Source organism: Cebidichthys violaceus, unplaced genomic scaffold (genome assembly GCF_023349555.1).
Source record: "Cebidichthys violaceus isolate CVI_PGR_0920_01 unplaced genomic scaffold, fCebVio1.0.p SCAF_21, whole genome shotgun sequence".
NCBI lineage: Eukaryota > Metazoa > Chordata > Actinopteri > Perciformes > Stichaeidae > Cebidichthys > Cebidichthys violaceus.
In genome coordinates this window covers 4,471,159-4,489,277 of record NW_027176384.1, presented here as the reverse complement: position 1 = coordinate 4,489,277, position 18,119 = coordinate 4,471,159, and the positions used below count along the sequence as shown (strand labels likewise).

At 42.1% G+C, this 18,119-nt stretch overlaps 1 protein-coding gene across 4 annotated transcripts in view; it reads left to right on the top strand.

Moving 5' to 3' along the window:
- The window catches only part of ntf3 (neurotrophin 3), a 38,969-nt gene that overhangs the window by 8,947 nt on the left and 11,903 nt on the right, over positions 1–18,119 (top strand). Inside the window, exons 1-2 of one of the 4 annotated variants that reach the window (XM_068716749.1) lie at positions 11,746–11,823; positions 14,587–14,668. The exons of 2 other annotated variants lie outside the window; for them this stretch is intronic. The gene's annotated coding sequence lies outside the window, so the exon portion shown is untranslated. Of the gene's footprint in view, positions 1–11,745; positions 11,824–14,586; positions 14,669–18,119 lie in introns of those variants that run through there. One more of the 4 variants, XM_068716750.1, reaches the window with a different exon arrangement.

The window sequence follows — 18,119 nt, the reverse complement described above, 5'->3', positions numbered from 1 at the left end:
TTATGGTGAAATACAACCAACACCGAACTTTGTTACTTACTGGTTATTTGCACGCACACATTCTTGAAAGTGAAACTCCGAACAGCCACATAACACACTTCAATCTAGGTACAGACACGGCCGTCATTTCGCGCCGCCACTCTCGTCAGAGCCTTTTCACCAACTTACTGCCGGTGATATTAGTCCGCAAGCAGCTAACTGCCGTCCTCTTCCGCAAGGGGCGTAGTGCGGTTTCTGCTCGGCTGCTTCTCTGAAACTCGTCTATAGAGGTCGTCCTTCGTCACATTTGAACTAAACCACGATCTTTTCCCAAGCCTAATCAAGTGGTTTTGTTGCGTTACTAAACTTAAAAAGTGAGTAAAGAAGTAAGAAGTTTATTTTGAACACACAGTAAGCATGTAACGACAGGAAACTTGACCCATCCCAGACACAAGCAGAAGTGACACCGTAGGGGAACCCAGACTAGTGTTATAGTGGAGAGCCATTGACCAATCAAATCATAAGAATCAGTGTTCTTGCATCGGATGGAGTCTGGAATCCCGATGTTGCGTCCTAGAACTGATCTGAACTGAACTGAGTCTGTAGAGAAGCTTTTTCATAGCCTTAGATCAAATGAATCATACAAAATTTCCAATTTAGTCAACTCATAAACTATTGTGAATTTTTACGACTTTCAACATGTCTGTTGCAGCTGTTTTGTGACATTAATCTTACATGCCTTGACCTTTCCTTAATATAGCCATTTGTTGTTTTGCAAATTTCTCTTTTTTTATTATTTATCTCAAAACATTTAAGCACAATACAAACCAGATTTCACCGTATTATTTTGTTTCTATGGTTTTCTATCAAAGCATGAACAGCCTTAAGCATCAGGGCAGGATAGGAAATGAAGATACATTTTGGAAAGAGTTGTGCTTCATTGTTACATCTTTCAGCTCAGCACTGAATTCACACAAGCCTTGTGGTTGGTAAAACAATTAGTAAAACCAGAGGGAAAGAAACCCCAACCTCATAATATGGCTTTGACACTGAACAACATGACTCCTTGCCATAGTGCGTGTGGAAGGACAGTGGTGGTCAGTTACATCCAAACACAAAATACATATGAATTGGATGTGGGAAAAGCATGACCTCCTTTGTACTAGAAGTTCATTGCATGAGACACAAAGAGCTGAGCAGTCAACATAGCTGTTACAGTAACATGCCAAAGTCAAATAGCTGCATTCATTCAAATGAGGGTCCAAAAACAGCTTTTTGGACCCTCACCAGTCCGGGTTCAAAGTGGGTCACTCGACAGAGACGGCCCTCCTTGCGGTGACAGAGTCGCTTCACGCCGCGAGAGCTAACTCTCTCTCCTCTGTCCTGATTCTCCTGGACTTGTCTGCGGCGTTTGACACTGTGAACCATCAAATCCTCCTCTCATCCCTCGCGGGGATGGGCGTCTCAGGCTCTGCACTCTCCCTGTTTGCATCCTACCTGACGGGTCGATCCTACCAGGTGACCTGGAGGGGGGCCGTGTCGGAACCACGCATGCTGACTACGGGGGTTCCGCAAGGGTCAGTTCTGGGCCCCCTTCTCTTCTCGCTCTACACAACATCTCTGGGTTCTGTTATTCGCTCGCATGACTTCTCCTACCATTGTTATGCCGATGACACCCAGCTGGTCTTGTCATTTCCCCCCGGTGACACCCAAGTGGAGACGCGCATCGCTGCGTGTTTGGCTGACATCTCGAAGTGGATGACGACACACCACCTCAAGCTCAACCTAGACAAAACTGAGCTACTGTTCCTCCCGGGGAAGGGTTGCCCGCACCGGGACCTGTCCATCACCATTGATGATACCGTGGTTACGCCAACTCGGACTGCGAGGAACCTGGGTGTGACCCTGGATGACCAACTGTCATTCTCGGCAAACATTTCATCCGTTACACGCTCCTGCAGATTCCTGCTCTACAACATCAGGAGGATTTGTCCCTTCCTGACTGACGAGACGGCGCAGGTTCTCATCCAGGCTCTTGTCATCTCCCGCCTGGACTACTGCAACTCTCTACTCGCCGGAGCCCCGGCGTCGGCCATCAGACCTCTGGAGCTTGTCCAGAAAGCCGCAGCTCGCCTGGTGTTCAATCACCCCAAGTTCTCCCACACAACTTCCTTTCTCCGTTCTCTACACTGGCTACCTGTAAGAGCTCGCATCCAGTTTAAGACTCTGGTGCTAGCCTACAGGGCAGTGAAAGGAACAGCTCCTTCCTATCTCCAGGCCATGGTCAAGCCTTACACCCCCGCCCGACCACTTCGCTCTGCTGCCTCGGGGCGATTGGTTGCCCCGTCGCTCAGAGGTCCTGGCGGCCGATCGACCCGGTCACGCCTGTTTTCTGTCCTGGCCCCACAGTGGTGGAATGAACTTCCCACTGATGTCAGGACAGTGGAGTCGCTGCCCATCTTTCGGCGCAGGCTGAAAACCCACCTCTTCAGGAAGTGCTACCCTGAGCCTTCCACTTAGCACTTATTGTTTTCATACTAGCTTGTTGCTGAAATGTACTTATGACTTCTGGTGACTAGTAGTTCTTTTGATTACCAATGTTGATGCACTTATTGTAAGTCGCTTTGGATAAAAGCGTCTGCTAAATGACTGTAATGTAATGTAATGTACAAATACGGTGTCATGAGCAATGCGTGTCATTGCTTTTCTATGCCTGATCCTCAAGATTTAGATCCATAGCATAGCACGCGATTAAAGAGAAAGCTTTTATTTTGGAAAGACTTTACATATCCAGAAAGCTTTATAGCAGGAAAATAATTGGGGTAGATTAGTTCACTTCTACATACCAATGTACTTGTGCTGACATGGAGCTCATTTCAGATATGGCCCTAAGCCGACGTGAACACCTACTTGTCTCTGTTATTGGCATGAAATGTGATAGAACGTGTCAAACTTGATAGCAATGCGCCTCACCGGTAGAGATTGCAGAGTATCTGATATTCCAACATTGTTTGTGGTATCTAAATATAAAGAAGACATTAAGAGAGATTGTTTTGTTGCATGTGTACACTTATATAATCGGCTTTTGGCAATTCTAAACATGGCTGGTATGTGTCTGCTTTTGTCTGGATCTGCATTTGTGCTTCCTACTAGTTTTAATTTCTCTATTAAAATCAATATTTTTTTAATTCAAAATTTTGCACGTGTTTAAAACCAAACTGGAATTCAGACGAATGGATGACAAACATTAACAGTCTCAGAGAGGATCCAGGCTCTCAAAATGATGCCAAACTGCTGCATATGGATAGATTGAACACTATTAGTGATAAAAGAAATGAAATATATAATTATATAGTATATAAAATTACAATGAAACAGCTGGAACAAAATTACATTTTGGTTGACCTCGTTTGATCTCTCCGTACTAGATCAAGATGTACTAGATAAAGCTTCACTATATCAAAGTAAAACTTTGTTTAGAGACCCTCAACATATAGTTTTATGATCTGGGAGGGCTGGAAAGCTTGGACCTACATGATTTCTAATAAAGAAATATCCTGAAATTGCTTTTTTTTCCAGTTGAAAATTAGAATTTTCAATTTGTGCTGTGTGCCATCTCAATTTACTCTTAACCAGTAACATATATACTGATATTTACACATATCTACACATCTCACAAGGGTTAGGGTTATTTTAATACCAAAAGTATTAAAATAGCCCTTACAGTTGCAACGCTACACTCATTATCGTATGGGTATGCTATTTTCGAGCCTAAAAATTGGTCTAGGGTCCAAAATTAATTAAAAACTAAACACGTCAATCACGTTTATACACCAACCCTCGAAACGTTTGTCTGTCATTAAAGTTTTCGGAACAGGGTGTGATTTTCTGCACTTTTTTGCATCCGTCAGAGTTGTTTGACCACTCAGAGCCAAAGTAAATGCAAATGTTATGATCCAAAATGGCATCTGATAGCTTTATGACAAAGAGAGATAGTGGCAGGTTGCTAATGTGAGCTAAATGCTCAATTATAACGCTTACATGGTGATGTTTACTAAACACCAACATGTCAAACATTGTTTATGGTCAGGTCAAGGTTTTGAGAAGTCATTCTTTGATGACTTCTCAATGGATGTCGCCATCTGTTTTTTTGGAATCAAAAGGGACATGAATACAACCAAACGCTGAATAAGACATTTTTTAGACCAAAATGTCACAATTTCATGAACTGAAAGGGTTAAAGTTATAAGATGAAAAACACAAAAAAAATCCCAGACTGGACAACGCCGTGCGACCTGTCAATCACAAGGCCTTAAAGCATACCCTGCTTTATTGCCTGTTTTATTCTAAATGGGACCATAATTTACTAGATGAACAAATTACAATGTTTAATTAGATAATAAATCAAGTGAGAATTATGGTAATTTTTTCATTAACGCCATACAGTCAGACTTCTTTTGCAACCAGAAGGAGTCGCCCCCTGCTGAAAGAAAGCATGAAGTTTAAGGTACTTCAGCATTGGCTTCACTTCTCAGAACCAGACTTTGCAGCCTCTTATTTTGATACAATTACTCATATTTTAGTACTGCCACTCTTCATCCTTGTGTGATTGGAAGCATGATTTGTCCTGGTGAGACCAGATGAACAGCCCATGTGTTTGTTTTATTGTGAGAGTGTCTGCAGTGTCTGTGTGTCAGTGTGAGAAACAAAAAAAAAACATTGCAATGAGAGTTTAATCCAATTTGAAATAAGCATCCCCTCTTATAAAATAAGAACAGGGGCGCCTGAACATCGAGCCGGAGCAAATGCTAATTTAACATTGTGAGCTTGACCGGAGCTTAGCTTGCAATGCAAAAAAAAGTTTAAACTGATCCTTCAGCATCTGGAAAGGGAAGACAGGTTCATATTTAGACGTTTATCATACAGCGTTTTGTTTTGGACAATTAAAACTGCTGCTTTGAAACACAGAGAACAGTGTCAGGTAGAGCGTTTATTAACCCCCAGGCTTAACCCTACCCGCTAAACAATGCCCTGTCAACACAATTTCCCGGTACAATGAAAGACTTTACCTTTCGCAGATGCTGTTTAGAGTGGTCGAGGAGCAGAACAAAGACGTTTTATGAAGCTTTCCATTTGCCAAATGAAAATAAAACCAAATCTACAGCCAAATAGTTGGCAGGTCGTTCGTCTTTCAGCTTTAATGCTCTCTGCTGTGAGAGATCAAACAATGATGGTTGGCACAAAGCTGAAACCTATTGTCTTTGGACAGTAAGGTGTACTGTATTCTGAGGTATTGACTGGTAATATGGGACAGGTCAGGATTTGTCTCGTGGATTGAGAGCGGAGACGTGTGATGGCCAGTTATTTAAGAAAAAAAGAGCTCACTTGCAGCTGCTTGAACACTTTTTATCTCGCTGTGTGGGGAGCACATACTGCGGTCTGTACTGGCAAGAATGTGAAGGTGCTACCATTAAAGTTTTGTCTCATCGTAAGACCGTTGACTCCAAAATGCTTGCAAATTTCAAAAAACAATAAAAACGTTTGAGTGACTTGTGATGACCCCAGCTAAACCTAGTATGTAGCATTATCTCCGGCCAACAGGACAAAAAGGAACAAATGTTAAACATCCGTCCAGTCACCTGTTTGATTTACGCTGTCTTTCCTTTAACCATGGGATACACAGGCAGTGGAGAAAAAAAAGAGACACTCATTCTAGAATCTCAGTCAGATGACAAATAGCGCCGCAGAGGATGTAACAGCAGAACAGATCCTATCGTTCAGAAATTCATCATGACTTTTGTTCCAGCAGACCAGTAATTGTCTGCTGCTGTTGTTGTTGTTGACGCTTGTCAACAACAACAAGTTCATAGTGCAGTTCATTCCTTTATCACGGGGGGGGGGGATCATGTGCGTTGCATGCGGCACATTGTGTTAATGGCTCATTTGATCCTTATCTAATCTACCATGATTTGAGAGCTAATTAATGCTAATTACACAAAGGAGATACGCAGATTTCTCTCCCACTCTGCATCGGGGCCTGAATGCACCTCGGAAAAACAAACACTGAGGTCAAAAGTTTAAAAGTGGGAAGAAAAGAATTATTGTTAAAAACTTGAAGGTTTCATCAAAGCTCATACCTGGTGAGTTATCATGTCAGTGTGATAATGGTTAAGTACATGGGGATCTCCAGGGGTGCCTTTTATGTCTTGCAAACGCTAACATGTGTCAGTGAGTGAGTGTTCATCTCTGTGTCTGTCCACTGCTAATCTCGCATTGTGCTGCAGCAAACTGCAGAATATTTTGGGTGTCCAGTTATGGCTGCATGCAGAAGGACCTCTCGTTGTTGCGGTGGCTCACACTTTCTCATAACACCTTTTTTTTTTTCCCTGCTGTGTTTATTATTGCCATTGACTGTCCGCCCACTCCTCACTCAATACCCTTAACCGGCCCCCTGCAGGTAGGGGCCACAAGTGATTACACAGCTGAGTGCATCGCCGACCCCCAGACGCTACTCTGCACCCAGAGACACAGTGTGTGTGTGTGGGGGGGGGGACAGTTTACTCACTTTAATTCTTTTGGACGATGTGTTTGGCTAACAGCTAACAGAACTACACACACAGCTAACTTGCGGCTGTTCTGCGGCCGGTGACAGAGTTCTTCCATGGCTTTTTTATTGGGCATCAACCCCAACGTTTACACAAGCGCTTTAAGACGCAGTTACACCAGTGGGACAGAGTGCAGACACGCACCTGCACAGAGCAAAATGGAAGTAATAAAAGGTCTTAAAAATGTATTTTTACCTGGACCTCCTTTAAGATCACGTGATAAGCAGAACCCAAGTTAAAATTTGCATCTAAACAAGAATGAAACATGAAGGGTGAGACCACAAGGGTTTGTGGACTCTGTGTTAGACCTGTTGAAGCAGTTGAAGTGTCTCATAGCTTGGGTATTGTACTGTTCCCTGCAATATTAAAAAATAAAGTCAGCCTTTTGGGGCCCTTCTGGGGCTCCCGGGCAGTTGCCCACTTTGCCTGGTTTGTAACACACTGAAGCAAGGCCAAAGCCAATGTTGAGCCGTCCACAATCTATTCCTGTCTGTGATTCTATTAGGCTTGGCACCGGATTAGCTTCCCTGATCTCTGCAGCTGATTTGGGTCGGTTATTACTACCCATTGCTGTTCTATCCCTCTCACTCTCGCACATCGAGCATGTCTCTCTCACGGTGAGCGTTTAGATCACAAATTTCTTGCTCGTCGACCCGCTCCTGTGTTAGGCTTTTGCTCCGCTCTCCGTGGAGACGTTGTGGATTGAAGTGTTGGCTTGATATGAAGAAAAGTCGGCTGAAATGCTACTCCGACGGGCTATCAACAGACAAAAAGTGCAACAAAGGACGCAGGAACTGAGAGAAAGAACAGAAACATCTGCTTGATGCATGTTTGTGTGTGTAACCCCAGTCAGAGCGGACCTCGTCAGATGATGGAAATCTAACACTGTGGCCTGTCCTGCTGTGTCTGTCCGACCTGTTGTGTTAGGAGGAGACTGATAGGGCCTCCCCTCTCTTTCACACCAGGACTAAACAGGCGTGTGTCAACGCCGCTGTGCCGCTCATTTGTCCAATAGACCGAGCAGGGACAGGCATGTGCCGCTGAGGGTCAAGAGTCTGCGAGTTTGCTTTGCCACTCAAACACTTCAGCAGCTGGTTTCGCTCATCAGATCGTCTCCTCCGTTTTGAAGTGCGAAGGCTTGGATAAACAGACATAGTGCTCGGTATGATGTTACCTGCATACTGTGGCCTCTCAATGGTACATGGGAACCTACTCCTACAGCACTACTGCACATGTTCTGAACATTTATTCAGACTTAAAGAGCCAGTGTGTAGCATTAGGGGGATTTATTGGCAGAAATGGAATTTAATGTTATTAAGTATACTAAGTTTATAATCTAAACCACGTTTCTACAGGGGCGCAGAGAGGACAAACCAAACACTGGCTCTAGATTGGAAGAAGTTTCGGTTGGTTGAAATCTGCAACCCCACTTCAAGATGCCGCCAAATCTTACTCGCTGGCCCTTTAAGGCTTCACTTGGCAAGACCTTAAAGGGATACTCCACCAATTGTATATGTCAAAGTCAATGTATTAGTCACACAGATAACTAGACCATGATACTGACCATATATATATATATCTATGATATTGTTGTATAATGTAGAGGAGCCTTGTCAAGTGAGGAGCTGGATGACTTAAAAAAGCATTACAAACTGGGCATGTAGATTTTGATAGAGGTGTGTCTTCACTTGGCAGACATGGTCTAACAGAAGACGCTAATGAGTTGCATTATGGGAAATGCAGGATGAAGATTAAGTCAGGATATCTGAGCTTCTGCTGCTTTGATTTAGACCATTATCTTCCTAAATCGGTCTCTGACAAGTCCCCTAACTTTATGGAAGTGCAATACAAAATCGCTGAAGTAATCTGTTAACCTAAAACATAAATTAGGGTTGCAACAAAAGTACACTACACCTCTGTCCACAGAAAGAGCAAAATGGTTTCATAATAGCATATTCCAAAGTCTAAACAGCATTTAAGATGTCCTGGAGTTTTCTTATTACACTCAGTGTCACTCACTAAAACACATTGTGTGCATCTTTGAGGCCCTATGCACATGTTGAATCCATTTCCTTTCACAAAGCCAACTTTCTTATATATATAAATTTTGGCGAGACATTTTTATAGCTTTATTAGAGATGACAGGAAACAAGGGGAAAGAGAGAGGGAATGACATGACTCGGACCGGAGACATTGTGCTTTATGGATCGTGTCTTTAATCCCAAAGCCAAAGGCTCCCTCCCAAACTTGGTTTAAAGGGAGAGATGTCTGTGGTCTTCCCTAAAAAAAAAAAAAAAAAATCCAGGGCAAGCCACATTTGGTAAATCACAAATTTGTGAATCAATCGTCTGTCTAATACCTTGTGCGCAGAGTGGAGGTTTTGAAACAAGAATCGTTTACGTCCATGTTTACTTGTCTGCAGTCTACTTTTCCCCTGCCCTTGTTGGTGCATGGCTGCATTTCTTGGCATGTTGTAGATCAGTGGAATAATGTAAATGCATTGGAAGTAATGTGTATCGCAAGAACAAACAAAGAGGGGGCCTGCTGACATTGCTCCGTGGTGCCACTAGAGGTCAAAAACTTCACAGGGTGCCTTCTAACTTACCTTCTCTGGTGGACTTTTTCCCACCTTCACTGACCAGCGGGGTTTGTGTGCAGTTGAGTTCAAAACTCGGTCACAAATCATTGCCATTTGAAGTTTATTTTTCTCTGAGTTGTGGGGTGAAATCACACAAACAAATTTGACTGGCAATTCTGAAATGTTGGTTTTGTATTCCTCTTTTGCATGGACTTGCGTGAGACCAGACAAGGATGTAAAGCATGAATTGTAAGGGGGACAATCCTGCAGGAAGACTAGAGTTTGTTTGAGACTTGTTATTGTGGGTTTTAGCTGATGGATGGACTCGCTGACAGAAAGTTACCAGCTATAAACGTCTTCTGTCCTGCCAGGACCTCTGGTTGGCTCGCCAAGACAATACAAACTGGAATTTCACTGTTACAACATCTAAAGCTTAGAAATAACAGAAAGTCATACCAATGACTGATTGTGTCCATTGCTCCACTCCATACTATTACCACTACATATACCCACTACTGTACAAAGTCACAATGGACGTTCACATAGGGTTCATGCTTGCAAACATTGTCAACTTTTCAACATTTGCTCCAGTCACAAATACGAATCCCAGTTGGGGAAAAACCCTCTTTGACTGGTGGCCTTTAGAGTTTACATTATTTACAATGTGTGTAATAAGTTTCCTGCACTGGGAATCATGATCATGTATTTAGAGAAACAAAAGGGATATTCTCTCTTTCTTCTCTCCCTGGTTTATGTTGTCAGACTCGCTGCAAGGTGTGTGTTCTCGTTTGTTTTTCTCTGTCAGGTGAAGGAATGTGTACCTGTAGGTTTGTACATACGTATGCGCATGTACTCTTCAACTCACACTTGTACTGCATGCTCGCACACACACACACACACACACACACACACACACACACACACACACACACACACACACACACACACACACACACACATACACACACACACACACCACTTTGACTTCAATGCGCTCACTAATCTCCCCCATTCCACCCAAGCTTTTAGAACCCGGCTCACACACACACTTTGACACCGCTGTCATTCTCTTAAATGCACACGCAAACGCACATCACACCAAAGACTCTTGTTTTTGCAACCGCACATGTACACAAACTAGTTTGCTGAAGAGACAATGCGGATGACTCACCTGGCTGGTGGCAGCCAAACATTCAGAGGGTAATTCACTGTTATGATTGGAATTCTGCCCTTCCCTTCGCTTCCTTAACATCCTAGGGGTGAAAAGAGAGCCAGTTGGGAGGTGACAGGGTGGACAAGCCGCCTGACTTCACAGCCTGAATCAAAAAGCGAGGCTTCAAATTTACTATATTCGCTCAATTAAAATGGGGTGTTAAGCATGGTAAATTCTCTTCCCACAGGAAGTGAACTACAAACTATGAAATGTCTCAAAGGAATAGTTCAGCATTTTGGGAAACAGACTTATTTGTCTTCTTGCCAAGGGTCAGATGAGAAAATCAATACCACTTTTATGTCTGCACTTTAGATTTGAAGCTACAGCCAGCAGCCGGTTAGCTTAGCTTAGCACAAAGACTTGAAACGGAAAGAAACGCCTAGCCTGGCAAACGCTCATAAAAGCAGCACCTCTAAAACTCACAGACGAAAGAGTAAAACTGAGCTGTAGTGGTTTTACAAGGGGTTATTAGCTTGACGCAGTAACTAGCTGAGCTCTTGTCATTACGGTGAGGTTGCCAGGCGACCAGAAGAAGAGACTGCGCATGGCCAAGAAATAGGTACCCAACCCACTGTGAATACCACAACATGTTGTTTTAACACTTCGCTTTTTACACAGCTCAAATTCTGGCGATAGCTAAAATATAATCTGAGATGTTTTTCTTAACACATATACTTCAGAAACGACTACCAACTATAAAGTAGTATTGATTAAAATTGCAACACCTTTCTTTAATCTACATCAAAGCACATCCATGAGTCAAAGCTGTATTTCTACCTGCCTTCTGAATATCATATTCCAGTCCGGTTTCCAATGTAACAAAAGTGTGAACCGAGTGGTTAGACACATTATCATTTTTTAGATTCCTTGATAATCTCTTGACTTGCACCACAGGTTTCCTTCATGAGGGATCCAATGCTTGAGAATTCCAGGATGTGGAAAACCTGCAACACTTCTCTGGCTTTTCTCCTGATGTCCCTCATCCTACCTCCCAAAGATTTAAAAAAAAAAAACAAGATAGTTAATTGCAATCAGCTTCCTATTCGTACTATTCTGCCTCTCGTGCACAACATTGATTTCAAGCATATCTTAACCTCTACAACAGATGTGCCTAGCAGTGTAATCACGTTATCTCTTCTTTGTTCTGACACCTCAACCACTCAGGATGTGCTCTCAAGTGTTGATATGGCTGTTCAGTTTTTCTGTGATGATGAATTAGAATTTCCAGAACAAGTACTTGGCTGGAAACTGAGCTACAGACTGCATCTCTCTCTCTCTCTCTCTCTCTGTGTGTCTGTCTGTGCCGTAACATCTGGAGTCAATTGGACAGTATTAGGGCTCAGACATCGCCGGGTGAAAATCCCTCTGGAGGATTTGCCGGTTTGGCACACTGCTCGCTAAGCTGCATCACTAAGCGCCCTGACTGCATCATCTCTGGGGTCTCCACGGTAACTGCAACGCACACCATCCATCGCCACCGTCTCAATTTGATACGTTTGCGGTTTCCTGAGCCAGCAGGTTTTCTGTTTGGAGCCGCAAGGTCTCAACAGATGGGGTCAGGGGTGTGTTTTTCTGGGTTTCAGATAATCTTGCGTGTTATCGGTTATGAGTGCAGCTTTTAATATGTGGTTGGGCTCATGCTACTTGATGCAATACAAATCAAAGACTTATAGTTTCTTCCTATTGCCAAGTTTAATTTTTTGTGCCAAAAGTAGTTTACAGTAGTTTAGGGAATGCTGTTGGTGGTCCACAGTTGTGTCTTTTAGCCCAGTGTATGTTAATCAAAATTGGGTTCAGGGATTGATACTTGTCAATGGGATAGGAATCTATATCTAAAGAGGTGACATGGGGCATTTTTTTTAAATAATGGCCTTATTCTGTGATCTATCTTTTATAAAAAAAAAATTATTTCATCAGTATTTAACTTACATTAAATGTATTCGCTTAATCACATGATGTTCCTTCTATGACCTTTATATTATCCTCTTTTGGATTTAACCCCTGTGTTTGCTGCATTGCTGCTTCTGTCTCCTCTGTGTACGTGTTTTATTTTAGTGGCTGTCTTATTAAAGGTTTGATTTTGTACAAAGAAAGGGTGCAGGGAGTGGTTGAAGTGGACACATATTGTCATCACTTACTTTTGCTCAAGTGAGACACTCGAGGGAATAGGATGCAACAACCTGCACAAATAACACAAAAGAAAAACATTACATTACATTACAGTCATTTAGCAGGCGCTTTTATCCAAAGCGACTTACAATAAGTGCATTCAACATTGGTAATCAAAGCCTGTAACTATCAAAGCACCTCCTGTGTTTTAAACCACGTAGCATTTGATTATGTTTTGCAGTTTGAATAATAAAAACTGCTAGGCATTAGTAAGCTTATAAAAGACAGAAATTTTTAGATTGAGGCTTCCAGGGTATCTGAAGTATCGAGTTTTGCACATTGTAATTAAGTGGCACTCTGGCCAGCCCCTCCCAAATGAAGCCTTAAAATTACACTTTTATTTAGGCACGGGCCAATGCACATGCTTCACACAGTGACCTGTAGGAGTACTAGTCATTCATGTCATACATCGTCCCGATAGTGATTGTGATCCCGGTGCTGTTATACAGCTGCAGTTCTGTGAGAATTACTGTCCTGTTTTCTTTGCAAACATGTGGGGCCTTTAATACCATTTGAGAAGACATGGCATTAAAGCCATGAAGGCTCTAGCCAGCATTTACGAGAGATGGAGAGAATCTGGGTTTCTGCGTGCATGCACATCTGCACTTGTAGAACAGCATCTGAAGTGACCTGCGAATGGCCGAAGTAGATTTTTTTGAGAACAGAGCCCAAGAAGAGGTGCCGAAGCCTACTTCTCTCTAAGACCATTTGCATTACAATATGCTGAAAGGTTATCATGGAATAATAACTCAGTATTCATGATGTGTTACCTCGGGGGTTGGCAGAGCCACCATGCCACACGTGTAGCTGTGCTTCAGTAAAGCTGGCTGACTAATCAGATTGTGTGAACTAAACTAGCATGTTTGATTTGACTGCTGGGATTTGGCAGATCTCTCCACCGCTTAATGATATCACAAGGAATTTGATGCCAGTATAAATAGATGAAGTTCCTAATGTCTGAAAAAATACCTTATTGTTCTTTTCCATTCTGACATTAAGTTTGTGGTCTGAGAGATTGTGTTTTCCTTCTTTCCTTCTGTAGCGTTTGGCAGAAGTTGCCTTGCCTTATTGAGTAACACTGCCAGTAGATTACCAGGCTGGCATCCCAGTTTCAATCAGTTCAGGTTAGACAGTGATTTTTGGTCATGTCGTTTTTATCTCAACTTCTTAAGATAGCTAAAGCTTCTCCCACCTTTATTTCGCCTCGTTTTACCTGTTTGATATATTCAAATTTTTCAATATCTCCTCTTCCCACAATACCTCTCCTGAATGTCTTTTTTATGTACCTGCCACTGTCTTTTCTTCCTCCCTGTTTAAAACATTTCACCAATTGAAAGCCTGTATATAAACGGAAGGCTGCGAGACTGAAAATTCAGAAGGGAAGTGTTTAGTTTCATTCATGGTGACTGAACATCATTCAGGGAGAGAAGTGGAGCGCCTGATATGACTCTTGTTTCTGTACTGATGGAATTTAGTGTGGTGGAAATTGACATTTTGCTGAATTTTTCAAGACAACAGGAAGACAAGGAGGAAGTTTTGTATTTGCATTAACAGTGGGGGGAACATGGGAAATTAGAAATGAAGGCCTCTTTCTATTGTAATAGGTAAAGGCCACTATTTGAGAATTTAATGTATGAGATACAGAGTCTGAGGATATAATGGTATTCAGATCTCTTTTCAATGCTGTTACTGACTTTACAACATTTTTGTTCACCTTATGGAGTTTATAATGGCGTTGTCTGGACCTCTGACCTTATCGATGTATAGAACTTTAGTTAAAAAAAGTTTTTGTAACTAGATGTTGTCCAACTGTTTTGTGCTGAGCAGGTATAGCTGCCTGCTATACCACTGAAAATTATCTTGATGAGAGTGGAATTTGTGAGCTGGAAAACCAAAACACTGAACCAAAAGATGTTAAAATATAGCTGTAATTTTTCCTTCTTCCCTCCCTTTTTCTTCTCTCTTATCCTCCTCTTTCCCATCTTGGCTTATCTCTCCTGGTTGGCTCCCATTCTGCTGCCTCGCTGCCAAACATGGACCAGGCTGCCTCCATCATTACTTCATGTTAATCAGACAGATGGGCTGGCGGCTGTCTTGCTCTAACACGCTACTCCTCTACTGCCGGTAAACACCACTTTTCCTGTTCATGCCCTTTACACCATGCAGTTGAGGGGCGTGTCTTCAATTATTTTTTGATGATTAGGGGCACGTTATCACCACCACGCCCCAGTGAGGTTACTGCACTTCACATCTGGGCTGTAATCTGTCAGTCAGGATTGCTGCATTTATACTTCATGTATATTCAGAGGAGGGATAACTTGTAAAATAGATATGCATTTTTTTTTCAAGTATTTAGAATAAATGAGGATTCATCCTACAGCCTCTTTACAGTAAATCTTCAAGGACTGATCCATGATGTTCTACATATTAGCATGTAAAAACTCTAATTAGCTATATTTCCAAATATTTTTAATTTTGTGATTGCAGAAATATCAAATGTCTGCGTTCGCCTGAAGCGATGATGCCGGTGTTGTGGTTTGTTTGCTTTAGCCCTCAGTCCTGTATTGTCTGCGTTCATCACGATCCACCATTCACAAAAAAAACAAAAAACACTGACAGGCACAGGCTCGCACACACACAAACATGGGAACAGGCGGAAAGGGTTTCTGCACATATTTAGTCAGATTCACACATTGGAGGGTTGTTTCTCTAAGGCTCATTAGGAGGTATCCTTATGTGTTAACTTAAACAACGGTTTGTATGATATCTTATGAAAAGTAATTCCTCATTTATCCCTCCAGCAACACGTGTTGATTTCCGCTTGTAACGTGCATATAGTCTTTTCAAAATAAACTTCAGACTTTTGGTGAGGTTTGGGCAACAAAACTACTTGGTTGGAAAATATCGTGGTTTGGGTTAAAGTAACTTTGCAAGTGGCGTTATGTAACTACAAAAGGTACGTGACAAATGAATGACATACACAGGGGACAGCAGTCTACTGGACAAAAGTCTGGTGTTTTGCCCACCCATCCAACCCTTGTGGCATTTGTCGATCTCTTTACTTCATTATTCAGGATTACATGGAATACATGTATCACAGTCAAAGCTTTAAACACATGGTTGATATTGTAAATTGAAACTGCAACAAAACTACTTGATAAGGTTTAGTAAAACCTAGATTTGATATTGGAGTTACGGAGTTGAACTAAAATAAGTCAGTGTTGACTTTTGGTTGTACATGGGACAAGAACAGCAGTCTCCTGGGTTAAAGTCCTATGTTGACTCACTCATCGAGCCCGACCTCCTCCCTAGGATGTATATACATCGACTTCCAGCGACTATGATTGGAAACATATTTGTGGTTCGTCAAAAACAAATGTTATCTGAGAGGTGTTCCCCCTTGAAGCGCAATTGACAATGCAGTGTGGTTAACTTTTAGGAGACCAGTCTGACAAACATCAGCTGTTCATTCATTCATTTCTCCATGGCAGTGATACTCAACTTACGACATTTGGCTGACGGTTAGGTGGCGGATGGCCAGCCAATTATTTTCTAATAAGTTGATTTAAAAACATGTTGTACTTTTAATGTAAATAAGGTTCCAGAATGAGTCAAATAAAACACATTAAAATAGACTAAAAGAGGTTGCCAGTCAGTTACATGTTTGTTTTTTAAGTGGCCCCTGGCCCCTTGTCATTTTGGGCAAAGCAAGTCACCCTGCTGGTTATCTAGGATACCAGGTCTAATAAACAGTAGAATTGGATTTAGAGACATAATGTGCATGCTCTTGCTCATACGAGTTACACACACACACACACACACACACACACACACACACACACACACACACACACACTTTTTTTCTCTCTGTGTGTGTTTGAGGCCGCTCTTTCGTTAGATTTGCATTCCTAATGGTGGGCCGGATAACGCACACAAACTCAACAAAGCCAGACATGATCTGACTTACATTGCCACAGGCTCCACTGACAACACACACACACACACACACACACACACACACACACATTTGCTCTCTCTTGCTGCATGTAGCGGTGTGTCAGCTTAGGAAGCCGTTTGAGTGACTTCCTCTTGTTTTGTGGTGAAACTTTTACTGCACGGTTACCGCTGCACATTCAGCGGTAACTCCAAACGCAAACATATATTTACTTTTTAATGTCACCATTGGCATCGTCATTCTACAGTGACAGATTAAAGCAGAGAAAAAAGGATTCCTGCAAAACAGCTTGATGATGGAGGGAGAGAGAGAGAGAGAGAACAAGAACAGAAGAAGCAGAGAGCGGGACGCGACATAAAGGGCAGCTGATGGAGAAGATTAAAGAACTATGTTGGAAAGCAAAACTACCCTTGAAGACGGGGTAAAATGTACTTATGGGTCGATATCCAATAGTCAATTAAATGTGAGGAATCAGAGGTGGAAAAAGGGCCAAAATATCTAAGTCGACACCCCCCTCCCGTTCAACCATCTGAACAGCATCTGAAACTGTTCAGTGATCAGCATTGTCCACTCTGACACCCTTTACTTTTTATGTACACCCTTAACAACAGTGTGCATCCTACACATATCGTGCAAACTTTACATCATTTACATGTTGACCTGGCATGTGTATTTAATGAATTTGGGAAGATGATGCCAGTTTAACCCTCTGAACCCCACAACCTGCCAGTGGCTTTGTCCAACATGACAACATTTATTATAACCAGCATCTGTACGAACAGAAATTATCCTCAGATTATCACTTTTCCCACGGTCCCTGAACATTACTGTCAGGAATCATTACTAAATCTAAGCTAAAAATAGGGATATTTTGTCAAAATCACTTTATTCTACATTCAAATTGTTGCCCAAAATATACCGTGTGCACTAACCAGATTTAAAAAAAAAAAAGTTAAATTCTGTGCTCGTAAGCGCAACTGGGAAGCTATGAATGACTCAGCTGAGACCAACAGTCATGTGACACAATATCTGTGAAACCTTGACTGAACTGTAGGCTGTTTTCATGAAGCAAATAGGAAAAGGACAAGAGAGGTTGTAAAAGTGTAAATAGTTCAATATGTATCGCACATGGGACCCTCTTTATTGTAGGCACTTTGAAAAATGTTGTACATAGATTCCATTTTTTTCCATTTCTTTGTCAAGAAATTACCAAAGAAATTACATTTGCATTTTTTCTTTTTGATGTTTTTTTTGACGATTTTTTTTCCCAATCATTTATGGGATTCTAACTGTGTTACACTGCACTAAAGTCATTTTTTAGTTCTCTCTACTTCTAGCCATGATTGTCAATAAAGGTGCATGACTTATGCACTGCAGTGAAAAACAAGGCCACATTGAGTGATCATGGGACACAGGGGAACACAGCTTCCTTGCCCGGTGGCATGTATCCCGTCCCTCCGCAACAGCACATGATATAATGGGGCTTGACCGAAAAACACGGAGTCCGTCCAGCACGTCACCGCTGAGGAAACCTGTCTGTTCTCTTGCTAAGACGCTGCCACGCTGAGACCGATTATCTGCATCAATCCCTCAGGAGTTAAAAGCTCAGGGGGGCGCGAG